Below are 8565 nucleotides of genomic sequence, written 5' to 3'. Positions count from 1 at the left end.
TCCGAAAATCGAAAACTAGTCTCCAAGCAAGAAAAGTGGTCTACGACCACAAAGAAGTGGTCTACAAGACCTCTCCCTCCCTCCAGGGAAGAGAAACAAGGCTTGGTCCACAAACCGAGCCAAAGCACAAAGAGTTCAAAGGCCCGGAGGTAAGGCACCCAACCGAAACACTGGAAACTCGAAACGAGCACAACATGCACTATCACCGAGCGCTCAATCGATGATGTCTGAGTCTTAAGGTTAGTCAAAAATGGGGTGTCTACACCGCTTTCCTAAATGGAGAGTTAGATGAAGAAATCTACATGCAACAATCGGAACGATTTTTTGTACAAGGTCAAAAGCACAAAGTGTGTAAACTTGTGAAGTCACTATATGGACTGAAACAAGCTCCAAAACAGTGGCATGAGAAATTTGACAAAGTAATAGTGTCAAATGGTTTTAGGATCTATGAATCTGATAAGTGTGTGTACAGTAAGTTTATTGGAAATAGATGTGTAATCATATGCCTATATATAGATGACATGCTTATTTTTTGTGCTGACAATGATGTCATTGAAAGTACTAAAAGTTTCTTGTCATCTAGCTTTAGTACGAAAGGCATGGGCTTGGCTGATGTTATTCTAGATATTAAGATCAAACGAGAGGACAATAATTTGATTCTAACCCAGTCGCACTATATTGAGAAAATTCTTAAGAAATTTAATCAATATAATTGTACACTCATGTCTACACCGTTTGATTCAAATTTGAAATTGTATCCTAATACTAGAAGAGTTGTTGATCAACTAGAATACACAAGAGTAATATGTAGCCTGATGTATGCCATGGCTTGCACTAGACCTGATATTGCTTATGCAGTGGAAAAACTTAGTAGATACAATAGTAATCCCAGTAGTGTGCATTGGCATGTTGCTAACCGAGTACTTAGGTGCTTGAGGAAAACAATAGACTATGGAATAGTCTATAATGGCTATCCAGCAGTGCTGGAAGGATTCACGGATGCTAGTTGGATAACTGACCATAAAGATCACTCGTCCACGAGTGGTTCGATTTTTACTCTTGGAGGAGGAGCTATCTCCTGGGGTTCTAAGAAGCAAACATGCATAACAGACTCAACCATGGCGTCAGAATTTGTAGTATTGGCTTCTTGTAGCAAAGTGGTAGAATGACTAAGGAATCTCTTGTTAGAGATTAAGATATGGCCAAAACCTATGCCACTAATATCTTTACACTGTGACAGTAAAGCAACTATATTATGGACCTATAGCCATGTCAATAATGGAAAGTCCAGGCATATAGGACTAAGACATAGCTGTGTTAGGCAGTTAATCACAGAAGGTGTGATTACTATTAATTATGTAAAGTCAAGTGAAAACTTGGCTGACCCCTTAACAAAGGAACTTACAAGGGATTTGGTGTGGAAAACATCAAAAGGGATGGGTCTTAAGCCCACTTAACATAATCACTCCTGGTGGAAACTCGACTCAACGTTTGAAGAAATATCAAGTCTTGAGTTCAATGAGCCCAAATACACGATATGTCGTGATTGTAAGCACTTAGTTTTATTTTATTTTCATCCCAAGGTTGAAGTGCTTGGTACCTGTAATGTGAAAAGAAGAGGATGAGTTAGCAAACTCTTAATAAGCTTACAACTGAGTTGATAGGGTACTTTAAATTACAGGGGTACTCTTAGTAAGCTTATCTATGTAAGTGTAGGAGGTGGTGCTGCTTCCTATGATTCCAAGGGCTTGACTCTAGAGCACTCATGAAACAGGACTTAGACACAAGGCCAATCCATGTGTTGGATTGTTTGAATACTTGAGGTAACATAGTCGAATAAGATCGCTAGTTCAAAGACAAGTCTACTACGTCATCTTGACTAACTTTGAGACGTCTTCATTAAGTGAATGATTCAAATCATAAGATATCTTCACCCATGCATAAGACTGCCAAGTGAACCAAGAATCATCATCTGATATTTTTAAAATGGTGGGGGAATGCTGGGGAATTTTCAAAATGGGTTTTCAAATTTATAGTTTATTTTTGGGTGTTTTCAAAACCTTCCATGTTTTTCTTTGGAAAGCATGAAATAAGCTTAGGGCTTTGTCCCACATTGGAAAGAGAGGAAAACATGGGGCACTTAATAAAGTGCTACATGGAATATTCCTTTGAATATGGAATTGTGAGGTGAAAGCTAGTGTGCATGCATCCACATCGCAAGGATGGTGCCTCACACCATCCGCACACGCACATGCGCACGCGCGTAACGTAGACAGTGGGCTGTGTGGCATTTGATAGCGCACTTTGCACTTAGCATAGATGCATCAGCGCCATGAGGGCGCTTTCCTATTTGCATCAGACAAGTTAGAGCGATGGCGTGGATCCAACATGGCATGGGTGACGTGGAATACAGTCAGCTCCACGTGGTAGTGACGTGTCGTCCGTTGGTGATGAGTCAACCAACCGATCAAACGGTTGTGTGTCCGATCTGGAGCAGGTTGATCATAGCCGTTGATTGGAGATGTGCACGATTGTATGGATGAGATGGCATCCGATCGTGATCAGGTTTGATTAGTCAAAGCGTCTATTCAATGTGAGAATTATTTGCATCGTAGATCGTTGATCCAACGGTCAGATCTGATCGGATGCGATCAAGGGACATGACTATTCGATCGCGTGCATCAAGGCCTATAAATAGGCTACAAAATCAGCTATTTCATTCCATCCAAAAAATTTAGAATTCATTCATGCAATTCTCTCTCTCTCTCTCTCTCTCTCTCTCCCTCTTGATTTAGAGTTTTCAATCAATAATTTCTTAAACAAATTTCTACTTTTCTTACTGGTAATCAAGTTCTGCAGATTTAATTATCAGTGTCTTGGTTTTCTTGATTATATCAAGAGTATTCTGATTTACTATCGTCAGTGCAGATGCTAGTAGATTTGATCTTTAGATCAGGCTTCATTGTATCTTGGAGGCAATTTGTTGTAACCCTTTGCACACCTTTTGATGGATGCAAATATTGTCTTTAGGAAAGCGACTTAGTAATGCGACTTGAACTACCAAATTTCTATCCTACATAGACAAGATCAACGCCAAGTTTTGAAGACCCGAAGACCACCAATTGAAGTATTCAAGACAATTTGTTCCAACAGGAAACCCTCCTTGAAAATTGTCATTCAAAAACCCTAGCATCCGAGTCTCATTACTCTCTCTCTCTCTCTAGAGCTACTTTGTCTTTCTACCCCTACAACATTACAGGTTTGTTGCTTGTGCTCGAATGTCAAACTCCGCATTGCGCTTTACTCTCTCTCTCTCTCTCCCTCTCTCTCTCTTGGACACACCTCGTGAGTCGTGATTTCTATACTTCTACACTTCTCCCACATTTTACAGGTGATTTTTTCCCCTTTCTGTTCTATTTTTTCTGTAAATCTGTTGAATTTTAAAACTTTTTTTTTATATTTTGATTATTCTTTGTACTGGAGAACTATTTCGGAACGATGTATGCTGTTTTGCTTCAATTTCGTTGCTTTGATTTTTGTAGTGTTTTGGTCCTGCAATTTCGCTGCTTTCAACTTCACTTGCTTCATGAATTTTGGCTATAGTTAATTTTAACATTTATGCATTTATTGAAAATATATTTGAAATATATATATATATATATATATTGTTTATTTTCCAGTGTATATTGTTCAAAGTAAAATTTTACTTTCAATGAGAGTAAAATTTTACTTTAAAACTTTGTTGTTTCATTACAATGTTTTGTGCATTTTTATGCTTTCATTAATGTCTCTTGATTTCTTGTTGTACATGTTCTGTAGCCTTTGCTCAGTACATAAATGTGCACATCAATTTGTATATGAATATATATATATATATATATATGTATCTATTTATGTATGTGAACGTGATTGTAGTTTCGTCATTTCTCTGATTTTGGTTTGAATGTGATTGTAGATGTTAATTTCAGAACTGTGTTGTGTATAGTCAAAATTGAGACAAGGTTTTCTTGATCCTTGGTTCTAGAAATTTTGTTGGTATTTTTTGTTTCTTTCCTAGGGTATATTGTTCAGAGTAAAATTTTACTTCCAATCAGAGTAAGATTTTACTTTTGATGAAAGGAAAGTTTTACTACCAAACAGAGTAAACATTTATTGTCTCATTACAATATTTGTGTATTTTCTTTAGTGCTTATTGTTTTGTCACTTTGTTGTTTAAAGTAAAATGTTACACTGTTGATATAGGGAAACTTTTTAGTGTTCTAAAATGGTTGTTACTAGAAGCAAATGTGGTGATGATGATGATGATTTTAAAGTTCTATCTACGGCTATACAAAAGAAGAAAGTCCCCGGAAAAAAAAAAAACAAAAACAAAAGCAAAAGTAGTAAAAAATTGATGAGCAACGTGGATAATGCATCTAATGATAATTTTGTGCTTCCATCAAGACAGAGGAAGGGCTCCGCTAGTGATGATGAAGGCTCTAATGAAAGCAATCCAATGCCTTCAACAACAAAACCTTTGAAGTCGAATATTGTACATGGAGTACGGAAGAGGGAGAACTATGTGAAACAATATAGGTCAAGTGTTGTTTCATTAATAAACCTAATGCGAGACACAAGGTTCACTGAAAGACACAGTACTACCCTCGAGAGAACACTTTTTGGGATGTTATTTAAATCTTCTTGGAAGAAAGAAGATGTGGTGTTGAAAAAGTTCAAGAAAGTTGACGATAATGTCATGGATGTGATCAACTCTTATGACTTTCATGCAAAGGGATTCAAGACATACGGGACAGTGACATTACTTCGATTTTTGGGATAAAATTGGAAATGAAAAAAGTAGACGTCTCATATGAGAAGAAACAAGAATCACCTTTTGTGTAGAAAAGGTTTCGTAATATGTCAAGAATATCCGTAAAGAGTTTGTGAGAGGTATTAGGAGATGCATTGGAAAGCACAATAACAGTTAATATTGAGGATGTTGCACGAATAATGTGTTTATTTGTTGTGGCAAGTTTGCTATTACCAACAACTGGTCTAATAGTTGGATGGGCTTTTGGCACCCTTGTAAAAGATTTGGAAATGATGAATTCATATGCATAGTCGACTGCAGTTGCATCAAAATAACATTTTACAATTAGTAAGTATATTAAATAAAAAGGACAAATATAGTAGATTTTTACTCTGAATAACAGTAACGTATTACTCTAAAAATAAGTAACATGTTACTCTAAGAATAAGTAACTAGTTACTTTTCAATAAACTATAGGAATATCTACATTGATCCCCGACCTTCGCCAAGGTGCCCTTATATTTCCCCTTCAGAAAAGTTCCATCGATAAACAATAGAGGATGACAACGCCTAAACCCTTGAATGGAAGCATTAAATGCAACAAAAACCTCTTGAACCGTCCACTTTGATGGTTATAGTCAAGACGCAAATAGCTACCGAGATTTGTGCTCATCACAATATCCATATACCATTGAATCTCATCATAAGACATAGAGAAATCCCCAAAAGTAGTAGTCCTAGCTTTCTCAACTCCCAACCAAGCATGATTGTACATAATGGTGAGCCCGTATTGATTTGTAAATTGACGCACAATATCAATTGGATGAGTTTGGGGATTCCCACGAACTTCATTAACAATCAAACTTGAAACCAAATTTGAACTCATCCTTGAGTTTTAGAAATACCAACTGCAGCTCCACACCTATGCTCATCATATAGCGATCCCGGTTGTCCCTTCACTGTTCTGTTGTATTCCGGACTCAGTTCCGTGAAGTTGGTAGTTGTATCTATCTTGTTGTCATCCTTTAATCTCGTTTTTTTGAGTTATAGGATGTGTTGGTCTTGTTTAGAACAGGTGGGTTGAACCTTGGTCTGAAATCTTGTTGCCAGGTTTTTGGTCTTCCCGCTCAAGCGGGTCTTGTTGCGCTCGAGCGGATATTGCACACTCCCAGATTTTCTTGTCCCTGCAAAACTTCTGCAGGTGTGATTTTTATGCTCGAGCGGGTTTATTTACGCTCGAGCGGTGGCGCTCGAGCGGGTACTCTAGCGCTCAAGCAGGTGGTACCTTTTCGGTTTAAGTTCTGGGAGGGGGAAATCTACACTCGAGCGGATTGGTTTTCGCGCTCGAGCGGATGTGCTTTATTCTTGTGTCTTGGCGCTCGAGCGGGCTTTCTTGCGCTCGAGCGTGTCCAAATTTTTGTTCTTGACGCTCGAGCGTTGTGTTCTCCAGGAGTTGGAGGGTCGTTTGAGCGGAAGTTGAGGTGTGGGTTCAAGCTGAGGGTTAGAGGGTCGTTTATCCGGGAGTATAGACGTTTGGTGGATACTGCTGCTCATATGGAGATTATGATGCAAGAGGAAGACGAGGGGCAGAGAGGCTCCAAGAGGAGCCAAGATGGTCAGGGTGACGGCAGGAGACAGAGGGGTTCTAACCCTCAACAGTCTCAGGGTGGTTTGGCTAGATCGACCTTTCCAGTGCCGGGTGCGGGCTCTGGGAGAGGTAGTCAGGGAGGCTTGACTTGTTTTGCATGTGGCCAGCTGGGTCACAAGTCTTCGGTTTGCCGGCAGAAGGGAGGGGGTCAGCGAGCTGCTTCTTCTTCAGCTAGACCTCAGGGCCAGAGTCAGGGCAGGGGCCAGCCCTTGTCTTGCTATCAGTGTGGTCAGCCTGGACACCTGAAGAGGTATTGCCCACAGTTGAGTGCCACTTCAGGAGCGTCTGGTTCTAGGCAGACGCAGGGTTTTCAGCCAGCTCAGTCTGTGCAGGCCTCGAGGGCCAATCAGGGAGCTTCGTCATCCCAGTCAGTGCAGCAGTCTTTTGCTCCTAGAGGCGAGCAGGTGGATCAGCGGCCTACAGGGCGCGTGTATGCTGTTACCGCGCAGGACCTAGTACCGGCTCCATCAGTAGTGAGAGGTACCTTTCTGTTTTGCAACTCGGTTGCTAGTGTTTTGATTGATACGGGTGCATCTCATTCTTTTGTATCTGCTACATTTGCATCTGTTTTGGAATTGGAGTTGGCACAGTTAGCATCTCCTATATGTGTGGTATCGCCTATTGGTGGTGAGTTGATCTTGAAACAAGGTGTTAGAGGTTGTGATATAGAGGTCGCCGACCATAGGCTTCCTTTTCCCTTTGTGGTCATGCCCATGAAGGGTTTTGATGTTATTTTGGGTATGGACTGGCTATCGTCATATCGGGCTGTTATTGATTGCTACCGCCAGAGGGTCACGGTTTGTACCTTGAGCGGGGAGTGTTTCCATTTCTTGAGGGATCGGGTTGGCAGTGTGTTGCCACCGATGTATGATCCGCGAGGGCGGAATAAGCTTAGTGGTCTACTTGCTAGCTTTATGAGTGGTGAGTGTGATGAGACCCAGATTGTATTGCCGAGGGTGGTTTGTGAGTATTCAGATGTTTTTCCCGAGGATCTCGTTAGTTTGCCACCTCACCGAGAGATAGAGTTCTCTATTGATTTAGTGCCTGGCACAACGCCGATTTCTATGGCACCTTATCGTTTTGCCCCAGTCGAGTTGAGTGAGTTGAAGATCCAGCTCCAGGAATTACTAAATAAGGGTTTTGTTCGCCCTAGTGTTTCATCGTGGGGAGCACCGACCCTCTTTGCTAAAAAGAAAAATGGTGCCTTGAGATTGTGTATAGACTACCAGAAATTGAATCGGGCTACGGTCAAGAATAAGTACCCTATGCCCTGTATAGATGATCTGTTTGACCAGTTGAAGGGTTCCCGTTGTTTCTCTAAGATAGACTTGAGATCGGGTTACCACCAGTTGAGGGTCAGGGAGGAGGATATTCCTAAGACGGCATTCCGTATGCGGTATGGCCATTATGAGTTTCTGGTGATGCCATTCGGGCTTACCAATGCACCGGCAGTCTTTATGGATTTGATGAACCGGATCTTCCGGGAATTCTTAGACCGTTTTGTAGTCATTTTCGTGGACGACATTCTTATCTATTCGCTTTCTGAGGAGGAGAACGAGGAACACTTGAGAGTGGTGCTTGAGTTGCTTAGAGTCCATAGGCTGTATGCCAAGTTTGGGAAGTGTGAGTTCTGGCTAAGAGAGGTCAAGTTCTTAGGCCACGTGGTATCCGGTGAAGGGGTGTTTGTTGATACATCCAAGGTAGAGGCAGTGCAGGATTGGGCACAGCCTAAGAGTGTGTTTGAGATCCGCAGTTTTCTAGGATTAGCTGGGTATTACCGTCAGTTTGTGAAAGATTTCTCCAGGCTAGCTTCGCCGTTGACTAGATTGACGCGGAAAGGGGTCAAGTTTGTACGGAATGAGACTTGTGAAAAGTCGTTCCAAGAGTTGAAGGTTAGATTGACCACCGCTCCGGTTTTGATTATTCCGGAGAGAGGGTTGGGTTGTGTGGTGTATTGTGATGCCTCACGAGAGGGTTTGGGTGGTGTGTTGATGCAAGAGGGAAAAGTGGTAGCTTATGGCTCACGTCAGTTGAAAATACACAAGAAGAACTACCCTACACACGACCTAGAGTTAGCAGCAGTGATCTTTGCCTTGAAGATTTGGAGGCACTACCTTTATGGTGAGAG

At 41.1% G+C, this 8565-nt stretch overlaps 1 pseudogene; it reads left to right on the top strand.

The window, feature by feature from the left end:
- The first annotated feature begins 599 nt into the window (after nt 1-599).
- Nucleotides 600-1169, top strand: LOC145821475 (secreted RxLR effector protein 161 pseudogene; annotated as a pseudogene).
- Nucleotides 1170-8565: the final 7396 nt, after the last annotated feature.

The sequence above is a fragment of the Camellia sinensis genome, chromosome 3, assembly GCF_055761805.1.
Source record: "Camellia sinensis isolate YWXY chromosome 3, ASM5576180v1, whole genome shotgun sequence".
NCBI lineage: Eukaryota > Viridiplantae > Streptophyta > Magnoliopsida > Ericales > Theaceae > Camellia > Camellia sinensis.
This window is presented reverse-complemented; position numbering and strand designations above follow the sequence as displayed.